The following is a 22,892-nucleotide window of genomic DNA, read 5'->3' on the forward strand; positions in this document are numbered from 1 at the left end:
GTCCTGACGGTAGGTGATCCGAAGTATTCACCTTGTTTGTTTCTCCACCGATGCTGAGTACTTCCAACATTCCAGCTCTCCCTCATTTCATATGTTTCAATTTTTGATATCAATATATATCTGAATAATCAATTCAAGTTATTCCAGTAACTGCAGCGTTCTACATCACAGAGTTCTATCACTCTGATTGTGGAGCTCCACAGATGCTGCCCGACCGGCTGAATTCTTTCACTATCCCGTTTTCTCTTGCCAGATCACAGCGTTTACGTGTCTGTGGTATCGGTTACTTTAGTATACTCTGTTCACATTCCTGCCAACAGATCAGTTCAGATGAACAAGCATTCGTCACCCTCTCTCAGATGACACCGACAGTATTTATAATGCCCAGACATTCCCATCAGACAAGTTCTTGTTCCCCTCTTCTTTCCTCCTTGAAAGTTAAAGTACATCCATAGAACCATTGAACATTACAGCACAGAAACAGGCTCTTCGACCCTTCTTGACTGTGCCGAACCATTTTTCTGCCTAGTCCCACTGACCTAAACCTGGACCACATCCCTCCATACACCTCTCATCCATGTATCTGTCCAAGTTTTCCTTAAACGTTAAAAGTGAGGCCGCATTTACCACTTCATCTGGCAGCTCATTTCCCACTTTCAATTTCCCACTTTCTCATTTCTGATTCAAAGGTCATATCTACCTGAAACAATATCTCTGTTTCTCCCACACAGACGCTGCCTGACCTGAATGTTTTCAGCTTTGCCAGCTCTTAATTCAGACACCCAGCAGTTTCCTTGATTTTCAGTAATAAGCAGGATAAATGTCCTTCCACCTGATTATCAGGTCTGTCTTTGTAAATAGAGGTAACAGTATACTCGAATCAGCATAACGTGCATCAGGAGATCGTAAGTGGTCTTCACTTGTGAGTCGTTAAAGTTAAATAAACCCGAATACACTTTCAGAATCTGTTTGCGGTGGCAGTTCCCCATTTTTGCAATAAGCGAATCTACAAGACAGAAGTTTTCTACTTTTCATTTTCCAGTCATTACAAATAGTTCCAGAATGACGTGCATTTTTTTAAACAGCTTTGCACGTGCCTGAAACCAGAGACATGAGATTGGATGGCATCTTACTGGGGCGTGGAGGGGGCAAGCAGCTGGGGGGGACAGGGTGGTGAGGGTCTTTCTGAGTTAGGGCTTAGTATCAACAAGACAAAGAAGATGGTGATCAGCTTCAAGAGAACTCGCAGCACACACATTCCTCTTTACTTCGGCGGCACGGCAGTGGAAGCTGGGAGCTGCTTCGAACGTCTGGGAGTGCCCATCTCGCACAAACTCTCAAACAATAGGTGCAGAAGTAGCCCTTCGTCTGGGAGTGCCCATCTCACACAAACTCTCAAACGTCTGGGAGTGCCCATCTCGCACAAACACTCAAACAATAGGTGCAGAAGTAGCCCTCCGTCTGGGAGTGCCCATCTCACACAAACTCTCAAACATCTGGGAGTGCCCATCTCGCACAAACTCTCAAACAATAGGTGCAGAAGTAGCCCTTCGTCTGGGAGTGCCCATCTCACACAAACTCTCAAACGTCTGGGAGTGCCCACCTCGCACAAACTCTCAAACAATAGGTGCAGAAGTAGCCCTTCGTCTGGGAGTGCCCATCTCGCACAAACTCTCAAACAATAGGTGCAGAAGTAGCCCTTCGTCTGGGAGTGCCCATCTCACACAAACTCTCAAACGTCTGGGAGTGCCCATCTCGCACAAACTCTCAAACAATAGGTGCAGAAGTAGCCCTTCATCTGGGAGTGCCCATCTCGCACAAACTCTCAAACGTCTGGGAGTGCCCATCTCGCACAAACTCTCAAACGTCTGGGAGTGCCCATCTCGCACAAACTCTCAAACGTCTGGGAGTGCCCATCTCGCACAAACTCTCAAACGTCTGGGAGTGCCCATCTCACACAAACTCTCAAACGTCTGGGAGTGCCCATCTCGCACAAACTCTCAAACGTCTGGGAGTGCCCATCTCGCACAAACTCTCAAACGTCTGGGAGTGCCCATCTCGCACAAACTCTCAAACAATAGGTGCAGAAGTAGCCCTTCATCTGGGAGTGCCCATCTCGCACAAACTCTCAAACAATAGGTGCAGAAGTAGCCCTTCGTCTGGGAGTGCCCATCTCACACAAACTCTCAAACATCTGGGAGTGCCCATCTCGCACAAACTCTCAAACAATAGATGCAGAAGTAGCCCTTCGTCTGGGAGTGCCCATCTCGCACAAACTCTCAAACGTCTGGGAGTGCCCATCTCGCACAAACTCTCAAATGTCTGGGAGTGCCCATCTCGCACAAACTCTCAAACGTCTGGGAGTGCCCATCTCGCACAAACTCTCAAGGTCTCAGAACACGTTCTACATGGTCAGGAAAGCTCACCAATGCCTCTGCTTTCCGAGGAGGCAGAAGAGAGCTGGACAATGCACATCCATACTCACATCGTTCGGCATGTGTGCAGCAGGGAGCATCACCACATGGTATGCAAACTGCACTATGGCAGACAGTGAGGCTCTACAACGGGTGGTTAAAACTGCCCAGTGCCTACCCGCCATCAAAGACATACTGTATATACATAAAGTTGACTGTAACATCATAAAGGATCTCACCCACCCTGCCAAGGAACTGCTTGTCCCACTCCCAACAGGAAGGAGGCTACACAGCCTCCATGGCAGGACCACCAGACTGAACAGCAATAAGTCTAATCAGCAGCCCCACCCACTATCATTACCTCTACAGACTCCCCTGTGCCTAGTGCCACATACATTCAATCGATGTCTATAAACTATCTTATGCATCTATATTTATTATCAAGTCAAGTCGCTTTTTATTGTTGTTTTGACCATAACTGCTGGTACAGTACACAGTAAAAATGAGACAAAGTTTTTCAGGACCATGGTGCTACATGAAACATGAACAGTACAAAAAATACACTGAACTATGTAAACCAACACAAAAACTACACTGGACTACAGATCTACCCAGGACCGCATAAAATACACAGAACAGTGCAGGCATCACAATAAATAATAAACAAGACAATAGGCACAGCAGAGGTCAGTAGGTTGGTAGTCTGATGGCTTGGGGGAAAATCTGTTACATAAATAATCAGCCGAATGGCGGCGCCCGGGATTCCGTCCGTTCCTGTACTCCCGCCGAGTATATCGTTGCCACAGATGTAGTCCGATTTAATGTCCATTGGAGAGCAGAATGGTCGGGAGAGCCGGCCGGCTAGGGCTTGCTTTTCCTCTTCCTGTTTTTCCAGCATTTACACCACTTTCCTACACACCAGGAACGATTAAGTAGTCAATTAACTGACCAACCCGCATGGCTTTGGGATGTGGGAGGAAACCAGAGCACCCCGGGGAAACCCTTGAAACCCAGGGAGAACAGGAACAAGTCCATGGGAGACAGCACTGGAGGTCAAGATTAAAATGTCATCTAGAAATGCAGTAATTAACCAGAAAGTATCATGGAATATAGATAATTACACTGGGAGGAATGGAGTACAAAACGCTGATAGCTTTGCTAAAACTATCCAAAACCAAGGTTAGACCTGGCCTGGAGCTCAATGTGCGGAACTAGCCACTGCAAATTAGTGGGTTCATTGCACCAATTAGCCTGGAGCGAGTGAGGCAAAATGAGGGTTCTCCACATAACACCAAGCCTTCAAGGGTTTAATTTCAAAGAGAAATTGCAGAAACACAGAGCGAGGAGTTAGGGATGAGTTTAATGATGTTTTCAAGATATTGAATGGTATTCAGAAGTAAATAAGATCTATTTCTGCTATTTGGGCCGTCTGGGTTGAGAAGACAATCTTAACACACCTATAGAGATGCTGAAAGATAATAACACTTTCAAACTGACGCTAAATTAGATACAAATTTTAAAGCTGAAATTAAATTAAATTATTTTGGTCATGAACTGCTTGAGAAACATGAAGAGAAAACATAGTTCAATGAAGATTTATACTTGTATGACATTTTGCTTTTGTCCTGTATTGCTATCTGCATTTTCAGCTCATTCCCATGTTGTTGTTATATTTGCCCTCATTTCTGAGTAACTAACAAGAAACAAACCAGACCAAGGTTTCAATAATATTATCCAATATCAACGTCATAAAGTTTCCCAAAAAGGGGAAGTAAGATTTACGACTGCACTAGAAAATAATCTGTACACTCACCTGCATATACCACACACTCACAGAATTCCCTAAAGAGCTTCAGACTAACTACAAGACCAGAGGTGTGGCTGCTTTTAACTTGAAGAAATTTGCAAATAACCCATTTACACAAGAATTTCACCACCACGAATTACATCTGCTGAAACCCCTTTAGTTGGTTGTCATAGAGCCATCTCCGAAAGATCAGAGATTTAATATATGTCAGTTCCAAATGAACTTGAGTTGGTGCATTGTGTTCCACTGGAGTGACCTTTACTTCATGGTCCAGGATAGATAATCTGCGTGGCCCAGCCCAGCACAATGCATTTCAGCACAGACAGCCCTCCAATTATTGTGATATTTGAACAAAGTCTCCGGAGAGGCACTGAATCTTGTGATACAGTAGTATTTATTCTTCACAATCATTCTGGAGGTACTTTAGTAGAGTCTCCCAAATCCAGAAGTACATCACATTTTTATATCCTTAAGATCAAAGGTGACAGTAGCTAATACAGTACAATTCAATAGTTCCAATAACATTGCTTCCTTCAATACCTTGGTTTGACAAATGGTTCCTTTGAGATACATAGAGGAAACACACTGTAATTGAGAAGACACCTCTGAATGTCCTAACACCTTTGGGAGAAACAAATTAATACAAATATTCTAAAAAAAAATTTGACAACTTAGAGTGAGACACCCAAAATTAATGTTGTCAGGGCTGTGTTTGACTACACAAAGAAGTACCTGAAATGCTGGATTGCCAGATACAGTGCCAACAGCTCCCGGTTGAAAGCACTGTATTTGAGTTCGGGTGGTCGTAGGTGCTTGCTGAAGAACGCCAAGGGTTGCCAACGCCCCTTGATGAGCTGCTCCAGCACCCCACCGACTGCTGTGTCAGATGCGTCCACCGTGAATGCGGTCGGAACATCCGTTCTGGGGTGCACCAGCATCGCAGCATCTGCCAAGGCTTCCTTGGCTTTAACTAAAGCGGCCGCAGCCTCCTCGTCCCAAGTAATGTCCTTGCCTTTACCCGACATCAGGGTGTATAAAGGGCGCATGATATGGGCTGCTGAGGGGAGGAAACGGTGGTAGAAGTTCACCATACCAACGAACTCCTGCAGGCCTTTGACCGTGTTGGGCTGGGCAAAGTGGCGGATCGCGTCTACCTTGGCGGGCAGAGGTGTTGCCCCGTCTTTGGTAATCCTGTGGCCCAGGAAGTCGATGGTATTGAGACGAAACTGGCATTTGGTCGGGTTGATCGTGAGGCTGAAATCACTCAGGTGGGAGTAGAGCTGGCGGAGATGGGACAGATGCTCCTGGCGACTACTGCTGGCTATAAGGATGTCGTACAAATTGATGAACGCAAAGTCCAGGTCGCGTCCCACCGCATCCATTAGCCGCTGGATCGTCTGTGCGGCATTCTTCAGGCCGAACGGCATTCGGAGGAACTCGAACAGGCCGAACGGGGTGATGAGTGCTGTTTTGGGGATGTTTTCAGGGTGCACCAGAATTTGATGGTATCCCCGGACGAGGTCTACTTTGGAAAATATTCTTGCCCCGTGCAGGTTTGCTGCAAAGTCCTGTATGTGCGGCACGGGGTAGCGGTCTGGAGTTGTAGCCTCATTCAGTCTGTGGTAGTCGCCGCATGGTCTCCAACCCCCAGCTGCTTTGGGCACCATGTGCAGGGGGGAGGCCCATGGGCTGTCGGACCTCTGTACGATCCCCAATTCCTCCATCCTCTTGAACTCTTCCTTTGTCAGGCAGAGCTTTTCCGGTGGGAGCCTTCGTGCGTGGGCATGGAGGGGTGGTCCCTGGGTTGGGATGTGGTGCTGTACTCCGTGTCTGGGCATGGCTGCCGTGAACTGCAGTGCCAGAATCGATGGAAAGTCCACCAGGATTCTGGTGAATTCGTTGTCCAACAGTGTGATGGAGTGCAGGTGTGGGGCTGTCAACTTGGCTTCACCCAGGGAGAACGTCTGGAAAGTCTCGGCATGTACCAGTCTTTTCCCTTGCAAGTTGACCAGCAGGCTGTAAGCTCGCAAGAAGTCCACCCCCAGGATTGGTTGGGCCACCGCAGCCAGTGTGAAGTCCCACGTGAACCGGCTGGCGCCGAACTGCAGCTGCACTGTGCGGGTGCCGTAGGTCCGTATCGTGCTGCCGTTTGCGGCCCTCAGTTTGGGTCCTGGCTTCCTGTTGCGGGTGTCGTACTCCGTCGGGGGCAAGACGCTGATTTCTGCTCCGGTGTTGACCAAGAAGCGGCGTCCCGACTGTTTGTCCCAGACGTACAAGAGGCTGTCCTGGTGGCCAGCCGCCATAGTCATTAGCGGCAGCTGGCCCTTGTAGGGCGGACGACAACAGCGGGCTTTTGTGCCCCACCGCTGGTGGTCGAGACACCACTGTTCACTGGCCTCCTCACTCCTGCCTCTGTGTTGTGTGTGCCCCCCTTCCGGGCTTGGTCTGGTCCGCTGTTGGGCGCGTGGCCTGGTAATCTGACCGACGGATGCCACGCTCTCCCTCTTGGCTTTCCACAGCACATCTGCCCGGGCCGCCACCTTCCAGGTGTCGCTGAAATCTGTGTCGGCCAGCAGCAGATGTATGTCCTTGGGCAGTTGCTCTAGGAACGCTTGCTCGAACATGAGGCAGGGCTTGTGTTCGTCAGCTAGGGCCAGCATCTCGTTCATCAATGCTGACGGCAGTCTGTCTCCCAAATCGTCCAGGTGAAGCAGGCAGGCACCCCGCTCACGCCACGAGAGGCCAAAGGTCCCAATGAGCAGCGCTTTGAATGCTTCATATTTGCCTTCTTCCGGGGAATACTGTATGAAATCCGCAACCTGGGCGGCCGTCTCCTGGTCAAGGGCACTCACCACGTGATAGTAACGAGTGGAATCAGAAGATATCTGCCAAATCTGGAACTGGGCTTCTGCTTGGCTAAACCACACGCGTGGTCGCAGCGTCCAGAAAGTCAGCAGTTTCAGCGAAACTGCATGAACAGATGAAGAGTCGGTCATCTTTGGTCCAAATCCCGTTTGGACCGTCGGGGTCACCTATGTAGCGATGTACTACGTACAGAGCTTGAGACGACACGCAGTCGGTAAGTCATTTCGAGACTAGTTTATTCAAACTTCGCGGCGCTGGCATTTAATCCCTAGTGCCCGCCCTCTCCGGGCGGAAATGACATCAGAGGTGCATTACCAAAGTCTCTCCCCGCTCGCTGGCTATTTGTGAGCCGGTTCGCCTGCGCAGAAAATGGGTCGCCACAAGCTCACAAAAACTATTGATTGCCTATATCTGTGACCACGTTTGATAGCTAAGTGACAACATCTGTCTGGCCTACCAGCTTGAACTCAGTCAGAATGGTGCAAATAAATTAGCCATGTTGTCTGCTTTGATGCAAGTCAATTGACACAACCCCGTTGTCTTAATGTTTGACAGTTGCATATGCTATCTTAGTCTGTAGGCCAGTTTAACTTCAATTAACTGCTCACAATTTACAATAAAAACTAGTTGCAAGCGTCCTGAACTTGTTTACATTTACAGTAAGAACTGAAGATTAGTTCTTGTTTGAATCAATATCTGCTATATCCACCTAATGCCAAAATACTATCTAACCCACTCACAATGGTCTTGACAGCCAGTGAGGCCCTGACTTCGGGCTCACCATCCTTATCAACTGCTATAACAACTGAACATCTTTGACCTTAAAAACAATTCTTGCTCATTGAAAATAAAATACTAAAAGCATTACAGCCAACACAAAATGTTTTTTTTAAATGTTCAGAATAAATATACGCATTCAAAATTTGAAAGAGAAAAAAAAAACTTTATTTGCAATCCTCCCAGAAACTTACTCCTCCATTCACTTTGCTGAGACCATTGTACGGGTGCCAGATATAATCTACTGAATCATCTTCCAGCCTAAAAGCAGAGGCAGGCACTGACACATGAGGCACGGTCCAGTTAAAATGAGCAGTTGAGAAGTGGGTAGATGGAATAAAATGTGGAATTATGTGAGGTCTCCCACTTTGGTTCAGAGAACAGAGAAGGAGAGCAGATAATAACTGGTGAGAGGATGGTTAACATTGATGCCAGTAGGAATCTGAAAGTGCTTGTACACAAAGCACTGGTGCACCAAGTGACGAGGAGGACAAATGGTGTGGTAACCTTTACACAGAGGAGTTTGGTTACAGGAGACAGAAAGTCTTTACAATTGCAATGGGCCTTGGGAAGGTTGAAGGTAGAGTACACTGCAGAGCTTTGGTCTCCTTAGTTAAGAAAGGAGTAACTTGCCGTTAAGGAACTGCACAGAAGATTCAGTAGATTGGCTGACAGTATGGTGAGATCACTGCATCAAGAAAGAATGAATAGTCTAGATCTGAGTTCCCTAGAGTTGAGAAGAATGAGGAATTCCAATAATATTTAGAGAACTGTTGAATAGCTAGACAGTCCAGAGGAATTGAGAATGTTTGCCCTGAATGAAGAGTCCAGGAATGGGACAAAATTTACGAGTAAGGGGTTGGCCACTCAGGACTGAGGGGAGAAGAGATTTCTTCACTTGGAATGTGGTGAACCTTTATGATGGAGGACTGTGAATGCTCAGTTATAACATTCACTACCATCTGAAGTGGATGGGTCTCTACATATTAAGGGGACCTGGAGATACAGGGATAGTACAGGAATATGGGTCTGAGATAATTTTGATGAATGGCATAATAAATTCAAAGGGCCAGACGGTTGCCTCCTGTTTCTTGTCTTAAATAATTTATTGTTAAGATAGAAACAGAATAAAAGAACAGGAACAGGCCTTCAAGCTTACTCCATTATTCAACATGATCATGGTTAGTCTTCAATCCCAATACCACAGTCTTGCTCTCTTTTGATGCCCAGGGATGCCACTTGTGGCTAGAAACCTGTCCGCCTCATTCTGAAATATATTTAGCCACTTGGCCTATGTAACTGTCTAAAGTATAGAACTTAACAAGCTTACCACCATCTGAGTAAACATATTTCTCCATTCCTCAGTCCCAAATATCTAACCGCTGGCCTAAGACTTTGACAGTGGTTCAAGATTCTCCAGCGAAGTGAAACACCTCACCTGTGTCTAGCCTGTTGAGAACTGTGGGAGTTTTGTACGTTTCACTGAGATTTACTCCTCAGTGAACCATCAACCCACCATCCTAGCAATCAGTCTGGGAAACTTTTATTGAATCCCTCTTTGCCAGCACATCAGAATCAGATTTAATATCACTGGCAGATGTCGTGAAATTTGTTGACTTTGCTGCAGCAGTACTATGCAATACATAATAATTGAGAAAAAAGGCTGTGAATTACAGTATATATAAAATAGTTAAATTAAACAAGTAGTGCAAAAATAGAAATAAAGAAATGGTGAGGCAGTGTTCATGGGTTCAATGCCCATTCAGAAATCAGATGGCAGAGGGGAAGAAGCTGTACTTGAATCATTCAGTGTGTGCCTTCAGGCTTTTGTATCTCCTTCCTGATGATGGCAATGAGAACAAGGTATGACCTAGGTGAAGGGGGTCTAATGATGGATGCCGCCTTTTTGAGGTATTGCTCGTTGAAGATATTCTGGATAACATGGAGTCTAGTGCTCATCATGGACCTGACTAAGTTTACAACTCTCCACTGTGGTGATTAACACTACCCACAATATTCCAGGTGTGGTTTCGGCCGAGTCATTGACATAGATTGTGAAGTGCTTGTGCCCATCCACTGATCCTGGTAACCCCCATAAACACCCTAAAAGACCCCTTTATCCCGACTGTTTCATTATCAACCAGGTTGCAATCCATGCTAGAATATCACCCCGAATCCCAAGTGCTTGATATTTTCATCAGACATTTTTAGTGGGACTTTATCAAGAGAGTAAATTGCAGAATGCATCTGGCTCCTACTCTACTGGTTATACAGTCAGACTCTGCTCTAACTCCCTACACAAGTTTGCAGATGATACAACTGTCGTGGCCCAAATCTCAAATAATGCTGCGTCAGTGTACAGCAAGGAAATTGAGAGCTCAGTGCCATGATGTCAACAAAACAAAAGAGCTGGTCATTGACTTCAGAAAGTGGGTGTTGCACATGCTCCTGTCGGCATCAATGGTGTTGAGGACGAGATGATTGAGCTTCAAGCTACTAGGACAGAACATCACCAATAGCCTGTCCTGGTCCAACTACATGGGCTTTGTGGCCAAGAAAGCTCTACTTCCTCAGGAGACTTAAGGAATTTGGCATGTCTTTGTCAACCCATACCAATTTTTAATCATGTACCACAGAGATCCTACCCTATCTGGATGCATTATGGTTTTTCATAGTATTTGTTCTGCAACTGATCACAAGAAATTGCAGAGAGTTGTGGACCCAGCTCAGCACATCACAGGAACCAGCCTCACCTCCATGAATTCTGTCTATACCTCTCACTATTGAGTACAGCAGCCAGCATATTCACAGACCCCCACCCACCCAGGACATCCACTCTTCCCCCCACCCCCACCACTTCGATTAGGCAGAAGTTAAAGGATCTTGGCCTGAAATGCCGGTTATTTATTCCCTTTCACAGATCCTTCCTGATCTGCAGAGTTTCTTCAGCTTTTTGTACATTGCAGAAGATAGAAAAGCCTGAAAGTGCGTACCCCACTAAGACTATATAATAGTTAATCAAATCACAAACAAGAGAAAATCTGCAGATGCTGGAAATCCGAGCAACACACACAAAATGCTGGAGGAACTCAGCAGGCCAGGCAGCATCTATGAAAAAAAGTACAGTTGACGTTTCAGGCCAAAACCCTTTGTCAGGACCTTCGAAGGTTTTCGGCCCAAAACATTGACTATACTTTTTTCCATAGGTGCTGCCTGGCCTGCTGAGTTCCTCCAGCATTTTGGGTGTGTTACTATATAATGGTTGCCTAGTATGTTAAGATGGACTCTGGATCTCACAATCTACCTTAATATAATCTTGCACTTTATCATTTACCTGCATAACATTTTCTCTGTAGCTGTTACACTTTATTCTACATTTGGTTATTAGTTTACTTTGTTCTGCCTCACTGCACTGTGTAATGATTTGATCTGTTTGAACATTACGCAAGACAGTCTTTTCACTGTATCTAAGTACATGTGACAACAGTAAACCAATTCTTTCTGAAAATTCAAATACACCACATCCATTGGATTTTTGTTACCTATTTTACTGGTTACAGCCCAAAAATCTCCAGTAGGGTTGTCTAACATGATTTTCCTTTCATAAATCCACCCAGACTTTGTCTAATCCCATTGATACTTCTCAAGTGCCTGGTTATCAAACCCTTTCCTACAGACTCCAATATTGTCCCTCATGCTGATGTTCAACTAACCTGTCAGGAGCTTCCAGTATTCTTTCTCCTTTTTTAAAGTACTAGATTTACATTTGCCATCCACCACTGAATAGTTTAAAAGCTATTTATTGCTGACTTACTGCTTCCCAGTCTACCATTGCTGGCTTACACTTGATGCTTTCCCAGCTCCCTTCATTCACATTTGAGACCATGAACTACACCATTTTCTCCGAACAAGCCATCAATGAAATGCACTATTACTGCATTTTCCCAGTCAATATGTAGATTAAAGTCCTCAGAGTGACTGCCAATAACATCATCTTGTAACGTCCCAATCTAGAGCTCGACCACCATTCCTGTCTTCGAGCCAATATCTATCCTTTTCACTTTAGCTCCAGCCAAACCATGTAGATTTTCATATGCAAAGTCATTCCTTTTTGCGATCTTTAGTGCATGATTTAAAATCAGGGCTACTATTTCTTCTTTTCCATTGTGCCTGTCTCTTCTAAATGTTAGGGATACTGGAATATTTAATTCATATCAGTTTGCAACCACATCTAGAAAATGGCTGGTAGTGACCTCTCGGGGGCCAACCAAAGGTGGCATTTTCTTTATTAAATGAGTTTTTTATGATTGCAAGACAATTCTACTTCAAGAACTTCTGGTACTGCAGGGCTACTCCATTAGTGAGCTGCTTGTTGATCGGAGTAGCTGGACTGGTGTTGGCAGTGGAGCCTGCTCCTCAGAAGCATTGGAGTTGGCGCGTTAAGGTGACGTGCAGCATAACTGTGGGAGATTGCCAATGTTTCACTTGCAATCGCAAGATTCTTTTGGACAGTGACAATGTAAGTTGGCACAGGCCTGCTTCCCTTGTCTGGTGGTGCGACAGATGACATGGAAGCTGTGTGGCCTCGGTTGTAGCGAGGACTAAGCCCCAAGCCGCAGGCTTGCCTGCTGCTGCACACCAGGTGAGGAAATGCCGGAGGTGGAGCAGCGTGGCATCTGCACTCGACAGGGCGCTGCCCTCCCCTGTACGCGCAGTGGAATGACAGGCTGGATTGCGTGCGTTTACGCACTGTCGGGAGACAGCACCATCAATTGTGGGACATGTTGCTGAGCGTCAAAAAGGAATGACATTGTGTATGAAAAACTACATGGTTTGGCTGGAGCTAAAATATATTTTTTTTCGTGTGATTATGCTTCACTGCATGCTATTTTGAATGTATTGTTTTGTTTGTTTGTGCCCTTTGGCCCAGGAGGAATGCAGTTTCGTTCACTGTATCTTTTATGGTTGAATGATAATTAAACTTGATTTGATTTAATTTTGATTTTTGCCTTATCATGAAGTTCATCATCCTTATTATGAATGTGTTATGCATTCTGAGAAAGAATCATTTTTTCCCTTTATTCCAATTGCTCCCTGCTCTGACTCCAAATAGAAGGGTACACTAATGTCCTAATGAAAGGATTCAGCCCAAAATGTTGACTATTTATTGCCCTCCATAGATGCTGCCTGACTTGCCGAGTTCCTTCAGAATTTTGTGTGTGTTGCTCAAGATTTCCAGCTTCTTTAAAACCTCTTGTGTACTTTAATATACACTCAGTAGCCACTTTATTAGGTAGCTGAGTGTATTGAGTGTATGTTCATGGTCTTCAGCTGCTGTGGCCTGTCCACTCCAAGTTTCAACATGCTGTGCATTCAGAGAAGCTCTTCTGCACACCACTACTGCAAAATGTGGATATTTGGGCTACTGTTGCCTTCCTGTCAACTTGAACCAGTCTAACCATTCTCTTCTGAACTTGCTCATTAACATTTTCATTTTGGCTATAGAAGTGCCACTCACTGGATTTTGTTTTTGATTTTTTTTTTGCACCATCCTCTGTAAACTCCAGACACTGTTAAGTTTGGAAAATCTCAGGAGATCTGCAGTTTCTGAGATACTCAAACCACCTTGCCTGGAAGTAACTATCATTCCACAGTCAGAGTCACATAGATCACATTTCTTCCCCATTCCGATGTTTGGTCCGAGCAACAACTGAATCTCTTGACCTTGTCTGCACTGAGCTGCTGCCACATGATTGGCTGATTTTATACTTGCATTAACAAACAAGTGTACAGATGTACCTAATAATTAGGTGGCCACTGAGTATATGTGTGCTATGTCCTTCCAGCTTCCCACTGACCCATTGGCTTTGCACTTGAACTTCACTCAGCCCTTCTCATTAGATCCACCCCAAGCCCCACAAAAAGAGTAAAGCTACTGGAACCATCAAATGGGTTATAGGAGCAAATTACCACAGAAGCATTTTGTAGCAACTTCTGCAACAGTGTAATTGAAATGTGAGAGTCCCGCGATGACAGAGTCAGACCAGGCAAGAGATCTCCTTCCCTCATCAAAACCAACGATTTTTTTTTTAACCACAATCCAGTTGTTTCCTGGTCACCATTACCATGGTGACCTGTTGTCATTTTCCAAATTCTGAAATCAAACCAAATTGAAATTGCAGCTGAGGTAACGTCACGTGACATCAGAATGGGAACTATGACAACGGTGAGATGAGTGCTGGTTAGCAGTTGGTGAGATCCCACAGAACAGGAAGGAACAAATTTGGTTCAAACACAGTAAAGGCTTCAGAAATACAGAAAAGACACATTCACCTGCGAACATGCCCAGAGATTACCGTCGCCAGGACCTGTGGGTCACCCTCTCTTCAGACTTCAGCAGACAAACTGATGACTCAGCTGGTTTATAGAATACATCCCAGAAGTGATTCAGTAAGTGGCCTGAGATACAAAGGCAATGAGAGAGTGACAGGAATGAGAGGAGAAAACAGTAAGGAGATGGGAGAGAGGGAATGAGAGAAAGAGAGAGAGTGGAGAGGAGAGAAGGAACAAGAGGGTAAGAGGAGAAAGCAGCAAAAAAATCCCAGGAGTGAACAAAAGACCAGCCCGAGTGACAGAAGCGAGTGATTGAGAGATCAGGCTTGCAGAAGAATAAGAGAACAGACTGAGTAAAATCAGTGAGGAAATGAGACAGCATCCCAGGAGTTGAAACTGTTACTTGGCATCATGAATTTAATCACCTCAGGGACAGTTTGTAGATTCCTCAGCAGGGAGAGGTGCATAGTTTCAGCACAAAACTACTAGATTAGATCTACAGTACAGTAATTTCAAATGAGATGAAATACAAGATCTCATTTGCTTGCATTAAAAAATGAAGACGTTGCAAAAATTGCAAGTTCCCTGTTAAATGAGGCAACTCACACATCTGTGAAGGTTCCGAGAAGATGGTCTATATTAGACAAGTGAATGATGTCAACAGTATAGGGACGGTGATGGGAAAATGCTAATGTTAAAAGCTCATGGATCTTTACCCGTATGCGCAAATGATTTGTGAAGAGTAGATTTTTTAAATTATTATTTTTATTGAACACAAACAAAAACAGAAACACTAAATATATGCTAACAAAGCCAGGGAATCACACATAAGCAGCAACAAATATATAACTATTAACTTTAAAGATACAAATAAACAAGAAAATCCACTCTAAATACTGTTGGACAGAAGGAACTATATCTAAACAGAGTCACAAAACAGAAACATTTACAGAGATAACCCGAAACGTTGACAGATTTGTACAGTCTTTACAACTTTCTGGTTATGGGAAATTTTCAGAGTATTAACGTACAGTTTGAAGTCTGACATAGAAGATAGAAATGAAGGTTTCTTATTGATGTATTTGTATTTATGGATATAAAATTTGCTGTAAATTAACAAAAGATTTATGATAAAGAAATGATCTATGAGATTTGGTATTATTAGTAAACCCAAATAAGACATTTTCAAAACAAAACGTAAAATCTTCATTAATATATTGATCTATAAATTGACAAACATCAACCCAAAATGTTTTAACATATTCACAATCCCAAAGCAGATGAAATAAATCCTCTGGATATAAACCACAAAAAGAACCGTTAGTTTCAATATCAGAACTAAACCTTGTCAAATAAACATTGGTTGGATAATATCTATGTATAATTTTAAAATGAAATATCTTTAATTCTATTCCTCAATAAAAATTTATTAAATAAGTCCCAAATACTCCTCCACCTCAGATTCCTCAAACGACCATTACAGAAACTAACAGCCGTAGGAACAGAAGTAATGTCTTTTACAAACTTCTAATACCTCTATTTTTTTTTTAAAAGACAGAGGAAAACAAATCTTTCCTACAGCTGTACTGGATGGCTCCAAGTTGGGTAATTCAACTACCAAATATGAAGTATTTCTAAACAACATAATTACACCAGAAAGAATTGCATCCATAACAACAGCAAATTCTTTTGGAGTCACAGGAAATTCACAGGTGCATAAAAACTCAGTATAACTCAATAAAGTACCACTTGAATTAAATAACTGTTTAACTAACAAAATATTATTATCAAACCAATCTTTATAAAACAAAGATTCATTCTTATAAGTCACGTTGTGGTTATTCCAGATAAAGTAATTATGAGGAGAAAAATTGTGTTTGTAAATCAAAGACCAAGATAAAAGCATCTGTTTATGAAACTGAGATAAACAGAGAGGAACTTTGTCTATTTTGTAATTACATAAAAGAAAAAATTTCAATCCACCAACCTGGGAAAAGACAAAAGAATGAATACATTTCCATATCGAGGTAGGATTACATAAAAATTGTTTAATCCAATTAATTTTAAAAGTATTATTAAGACTGTCAAAATCAAGAAAATTTAGAATCCCCCCCTTGTCATAACTATTCATGACAGCAACACACACAAAATGCTGGTGGAACACAGCAGGCCAGGCAGCATCTATAGGGAGAAGCACTGTCGACGTTTCGGGCCGAGACCCTTCGTCAGGACTAACTGAAGGGAAAGATAGTAAGAGATTTGAAAGTAGTGGGGGGAGGGGGAAATGCGAAATGATAGGAGAAGACCGGAAGGGGTGGGATGAAGCTAAGAGCTGAAAAGGTGATTGGCAAAAGTGATACAGAGCTGGAGAAGGGAAAGGATCATGGGACAGGGAGGCCTCGGGAGAAAGAATGGGGAAGGGGAGCACCAGAGGGAGATGGAGAACAGGCAAACAACTAAATAAGTCAGGGATGGGGTAAGAAGGAGAGGAGAGGCATTAAGGGAAGTTAGAGAAGTCAATGTTCATGCCATCAGGTTGGAGGCTACCCAGCCGGTATATAAGGTGTTGTTCCTCCAACCTGAGTGTAGTTTCATCTTGGTAGTAGAGGAGGCCATGGATAGACATATCAGAAAGGGAATGGGACGTGGAATTAAAATGTGTGGCCACTGGGAGATCCTGCTTTCTCTGGCAGACCGAGCGTAGGTGTTCAGCGAAACGGTCTCCCAGTCTGCGTTGGGTCTCACCAATATGTAAAAGGCCACACCGGGAGCACTGGATGCAGTATACCACACCAGTCGACTCACAGGTGAAGTATCGCCTCACCTGGAAGGACTGTCTGGGACCCTGAATGGTGGTGAGGGAGGAAGTGTAAGGGCAGGTGTAGCACTTGTTCCGCTTACAAGGGTAAGTGCCAGGAGGGAGATCGGTGGGAAGGGATGGGGGGGACGAGTGGACAAGGGAGCCACGTAGGGAGCGATCCCTGCGGAAAGCAGAAAGAGACGGGGAGGGAAAGACGTGCTTGGTATAGTGGGATCCCGTTGGAGGTGGCGGAAGTTATGAAGAATTATACGTTGGGGCGGAAGTTACGGAGTGTGTGTTGTTTGAATTTCCAGCATCTGCAGATTTCCTCGTGTTTGCTCTTAATATTCATGACAGCAGATTTTTTTATATAATGAACTTTATTTTTCCATAAAAAGTTAAACAACATGGTGTCTATCAATTTACCGAGGTTTGATGTGAATCCGGGGGGGGGGGGGGGGTGAGACAAGGTTGTCCTATCTCATCTATTTATTCCTTTTATGTGCTCAGCTGCTCACCTATTCCATCAAGTCTCGTCCTCTAAAAGGCATTTCCTGTGCAAATTCCAATTTTCTGATTAGTCAGGTTGCAGTTGATACAACTCTTTTCTTAAATGACATTTCAGAAATCTCATTTGCTTTAAACCGTATTTCTGTTCTTTCCAAAGCCTCAGACCTCTGTCTAAATATTCACAAATATGAATTGTTTCCTCTTAAAGGTTGCACTCAATCTATAATTAATAATATTCCAGTAAAAGACAAAGTTGCATATTTGGGGATAACTATTGTTAAAAACGAATACTTAAGGTGTGTGGATAATTTTCAACCTCTTATAGACAAAACCAAGACAAGATTAAACCAGTGGCTTCAAAGGGACTTAACTTTGAAAGGCCAGATTTTGCTTTGTAAAGCAGAAGGTCATTCCAGGATTACATATGTAGCTCTCCCCTTTGTGAAGTGTAGATGAATTACTGGCATGTGGTTGGAGTATATGGGCTGGGTTTTATCTACATAATGGGAGGGCAAGGTTAGGACTGAGGAAACTGCTTTGTTTAGTTCAGCAGTGGAGGGGAGAGCTGATATTACAGGGTTGGATTAATTTATTTTATTTTTAATTTGAGATTCAGCAGGGTAACTGGCCCTACCGCCGAGCCTGAACCATCCAATTACACCCACGAGTTCAATTAACCTGCCAACCTCTGTACATCTTTGGAAGAAACCAGAGCACTCAGAGGAAACCTACAGGGAGAACGTACAAACTCCTTACTGACATCGATGGGAGGGGAACTTGGGTTGTCAGCACTGTAACAGAGTTATGCTAACTGGTACATTACCATGCTGCCCCCTTAATTAAGGCAGGAGTACGAGGGAGCTGGGGCTCAGAAGATCACCAAGTAGGGTAATGTTAGATATTAGGGCAGAGAAACACTGCTGGCTCCCTGACTTTTGGACAAAGGATCATGCAAAAAAAAAATTAAGGGCTTGAAACAAAGGCAGAGCGATGAGCACAGTTGGCATTTATCTTCGTATAAACTAGACAAGGTGAGGCTAGCTGTAGATGAGTTAATCCAGTCAATGTGTTAATGGAACGCAGTAGAGAGGGGCTGAACACTGGAACGTAAATACTGTGATGTGACAGCCATTGGAGTGTGAACAGGAACAACACAGAATTTCAGCCCTGCCAAAGATTAGATTAGATTAGATTAGATTCAACTTTATTGTCATTGTACTGAGTATAGATACAAAAACAATAAAATGCAATTAGCATCTAACCAGAAGTGCAAAAGTATAGTGTTATTTACAAAGTAACTGTGAATAAAAAGTAAGTGCTACAGCACACAAATATAAAAGTACTGAGACAGTACAATATGGGTGCAATACTGCTTAGCGCTGTGATGTGAGGTTTAGCAGGGTCACAGCCTCAGGGAAGAAGCTCTTCCTGTGCCTGCTGGTGTGGGAGTGGAGGCTCCTGTAGCGCCTACCGGATGGGAGGAGAGTAAAAAGTCCATGGTTAGGGTGAGATGCATCCTTGATAATGCTTTTCACCCTGCCCAAGCAGCGTTTATGGTAGATGTTCTCAATGGTGGGCAATTGGATGCCGATAATCCGCTGGGAAGTTTTCACCACCCGCTGAAGCGTTTTGTGGTCGGATACGGGACAATTGCCATGCCACACTGAGATGCAGTTGGTGAGTATGCTCTCAATGGTATAGAGGTAAAAGTCCGTCAGTATCCTGGGTCAGAGGTGAGCTTTCTTGATGCACCGCAGGAAATGAAGGCGCTGTTGCACCTTTTTGATCAGGATGGAGGAGTTCAGGACAGGTGAGATCCTCGGAAATGTGGACACCGAGGAATTTGAAACTTGATACATGCTCCACTACAGCTCTGTTAATGTAGATTAAAAGGGTTTTGGCCTGAAAAGTTGACTGTACTGTACTTTTTTCCATAGATGCTGCCTGGGCTGCTGAGTTCCTCCAGCATTTTGTGTATGTTGATAGAATTTCAAAGTAAATTTATTATCAAATTATGTATACATCATACAACCTTGAGATTCTTTAAAAGTAGCCACAGTGTTGGCGCGTGGCCTAGTGGACAAGGCATCGGACTAGTAACCTGAAGGTCACCGGTTTGAGCCTCAGCTGAGGCAGTGTGTTTGTGTCCTTGAGCAAGGCACTTAACCACACATTGCTCTGCGACGACACCGGTGCCAAGCTGCTTGGGTCCTAGTGCCCTTCCCTTGGACAACATTGGTGGCATGGAGAGGGGAAGGCTTGCAGCTTGGGCAACTGCCGGTCTCCCATACAACCCAGCCCAGGCCTGCGCCCTGGAAAAAACCTTCCAAGGCGCAAATCCATGGTCTCATGAGACTAACGGATGCCTATATAAGCCACAAAAAAACCTCAAAAGAATCCATTTAAAAAAGACCGTCAAACACCCAATGTGCAAAGAGAGAGAGAGAAAAACAAATCGTACGAACAATAAAAGGAAGCATGTTTTATGAAAGACACAAAGCCAAGCATCACTGTAGCGGGAGCAGGCCACAGCCTCAGTTCTTCACAAAGCTGACCAACTGCTGCGAAACCATGTTTGTGAAACCAGGAATCACAGCAGCTGGAGCAGGCCACAGCCTCAGTTCAGTGCAGAGCTGAGTAAACATCGCAGATCAGCGAGAACTGGCCCTCGCCTCGCCTCCGGTCCTGACCCCTTGACCTTTTCAACCTTAAATCATCCAAACATCGGGTTGTTCCTCAGACTCAGACCGCTCAGGGGCCTGGACCCCGCTGCCACAATTTGGCCTATACCCGACCTTTTCAATTCAACCCAGCACTTAAATTGATCAGGCATCGGGACCTGGGGATGCCACGACTCTGTCTTGACCCTGCATTAACCCCCCGCCCATCCGCCTTTGACCAGACCTTCCCCCCACCTCTGCCACCGCTACTTTCCTCGACTGTGTCTCGCCTGTGCCTCCACCACTGTTCACCAGATGCAAAGCCACCGTATCTGCCCCGCTGACAGCGACACTCCTTCAAGAGGACCACCACCTCGTTGTGGTTTGGTGGCTCATGTGCCTCAATGACCCGGAGAGCTATGGTGGCTGGAGTCAGGGCTTTGTGCTCTTGTTAGATCAGCCATACAAAACAGCTCAAAGCATAGAGGCCAGACTAACAGTGATCCACCGGTCCTCCAGGTTCGGGGGTTCAGCTCAGGGATAACAACCCTGACTGGTAAAACAAAACTGTTGCGGAAACAGCAATGAAGAATCTTTTGACATCTGAGTGCAACAGTCTCCACCTGGGACATGCATGACTGACAGTTGTGAAAACAGAGAGGAGGCTACTGACACGATGAAGGAAGTGCTGAACACCGCAGAGGTGGAGGACCTTCATTGCTGCCCTAAATGCCGGCAGCATAATGGGCAGTAAGGCGGCAGCACTGACAGGGAGTGACGAACTGAACGGATATCACACATGGACCGGCCAGTTCTGATACAAGCAGAGAACATGAATCAGAATCAGTTTTATTATCACCAGCATGTGACGTGAAATTTGTTAACTTAGTAGTAGCAGCTCAATGTAATACATAATATAGAAGAAAAAATAATAAATAAGTAAATCTTATTCAGTATACTTTATACAGTATACGTATATTGAATAGATTAAAAATCATGCAAAAAACAGAAATACTATATATTTTAAAAAAGTGAGGCAATGTTCAAGGGTTCAATGTCCATTTAGGAATTGAATGGCAGAGGGGAAGAAGCTGTTCCTAAGTCACTGAGTGTGTGCCTGAGAGCTTACGAAAGGTTCAAAACACTAGGTAATAATAGAGATCTAGAAAATTATAAGGCTAGCAGGAAGGAGCTTAAGAATTAAATTAGGAGAGCCAGAAGGGGCCATGAGAAGGCCTTGGTAGACAGGATTAAAGAAAACCCCAAGCATTCTATAAGTATATGAAGAGCAAGAGGATAAGACCTATCAAGTGTGACAATGGAAAAGTGTATATGGAACTGGAGGAGATAGCAGAGGTACTTAATAAATACTTTGCTTCAGTATTCACTATGGAACAGGATCTTGGCTATTTTAGGGATGACTTGCAGTGGACTGAAAAGTTTGAGAATGTAGATATTAACAAAGGGGATGTGCTGGAGTTTTTGGAAAGCATCAATTTGGATAAGTCACCAGGACCGGATGGGATTTACCCCAGGCTACTATGGGAAGTACCCCAGGCTACTATGGGATGTACCCCAGGCTACTATGGGAAGTACCCCAGGCTACTATGGGAAGTACCCCAGGCTATTATGGGAAGTGAGGGAGGAGATTGCTGAGTCTCTGGCAATGATCTTTGCATCATCAACAAGGATGAGAGAGGTTCTGGAGGATTGGAGGGTTGCGGATGTTGTTCCCTTATTCAAGAAAGGGGGTAGAGATAGCCCAGGAAATTATAGACCAGTGAGTCTTACTTCAGTGGTTGGTAAGTTGATGGAGATGATCCTGATAGGCAGGATTTATGAACATTTGGAGAGGCATAATACGATTTGGAATAGTCAGCATGGCTTTGTTAAAGGCAGGTCATGCCTTACAAACTTGATTGAATTGTTTGAAGATGTGACTAAACACATTGATGAAGGTAGAGCCGTAGATGTAGTGTATATGGATTTTAGCAAGGCATTTGATAAGGTACCCCAAGCAAGGCTTATTGAGAAAGTAAGGAGGCATAGGATCCAAGGGGACATTGCTTTGTGGATCCAGAACTGGCTTGCCCACCGAAGGCAAAGAGTGGTTGTAGACGGGTCATATTCTGCATGGAGGCCGGTGACCAGTGGTGTGCCTCAGGGATCTGTTCTGGGACTCTTACTCTTTGTGATTTTTATAGATGACTTGGAAGAGGAAGTGGAGGGATGGATTGGTAAATTTGCTGATGACACAAAGGTTGGGGGTGTTGTGGATAGTGTGAAGGGCTGTCAGAGGTTACAGTGGGACATTGCTAAGATGCAAAACTGGGCTGAGAAGTGGCAGATGGAGTCCAACTCAAATAAGTGTGAGGTGGTCTATTTTGGTAGGTCAAATATGATGGCAGAATATAGCATTAATGGTAAGACTCTTGGAAGTGTGGAGGGATCTTGGGGTCCAAGTCCATAGGACACTCAAAGCTGCTATGCAGGTTAACTCTATGGTTAAAAAGGCATATGGTGCATTGGCCTTCATCAACCGTGGGATTGAGTTTAAGAACTGAGAGGTAATGTTGCAGCCATATAGGACCCTGGTCAGACCCCACTTGGACCCCACTCTCTTCATGACACCTTTGTCCACTCAAGCCTCTGCACTGATCTCCACCTGGTACTTAACCTGCAAACAGGACAAGTGCTACACCTGCCACCACATCTCCTCCCTCACC

General features: G+C 44.4%; 2 protein-coding genes across 4 annotated transcripts in view; both read right to left on the reverse strand.

Moving 5' to 3' along the window:
* Positions 1–22,892, reverse strand: part of LOC140714474 (fatty acid-binding protein, intestinal-like) — a 559,271-nt gene that overhangs the window by 124,665 nt on the left and 411,714 nt on the right. The gene's annotated exons all lie outside the window — the stretch shown is intronic.
* The window catches only part of pik3ap1 (phosphoinositide-3-kinase adaptor protein 1), a 147,112-nt gene that overhangs the window by 82,200 nt on the left and 42,020 nt on the right, over positions 1–22,892 (reverse strand). The gene's annotated exons all lie outside the window — the stretch shown is intronic.

The sequence above is a fragment of the Hemitrygon akajei genome, chromosome 21 (genome assembly GCF_048418815.1).
Source record: "Hemitrygon akajei chromosome 21, sHemAka1.3, whole genome shotgun sequence".
NCBI lineage: Eukaryota > Metazoa > Chordata > Chondrichthyes > Myliobatiformes > Dasyatidae > Hemitrygon > Hemitrygon akajei.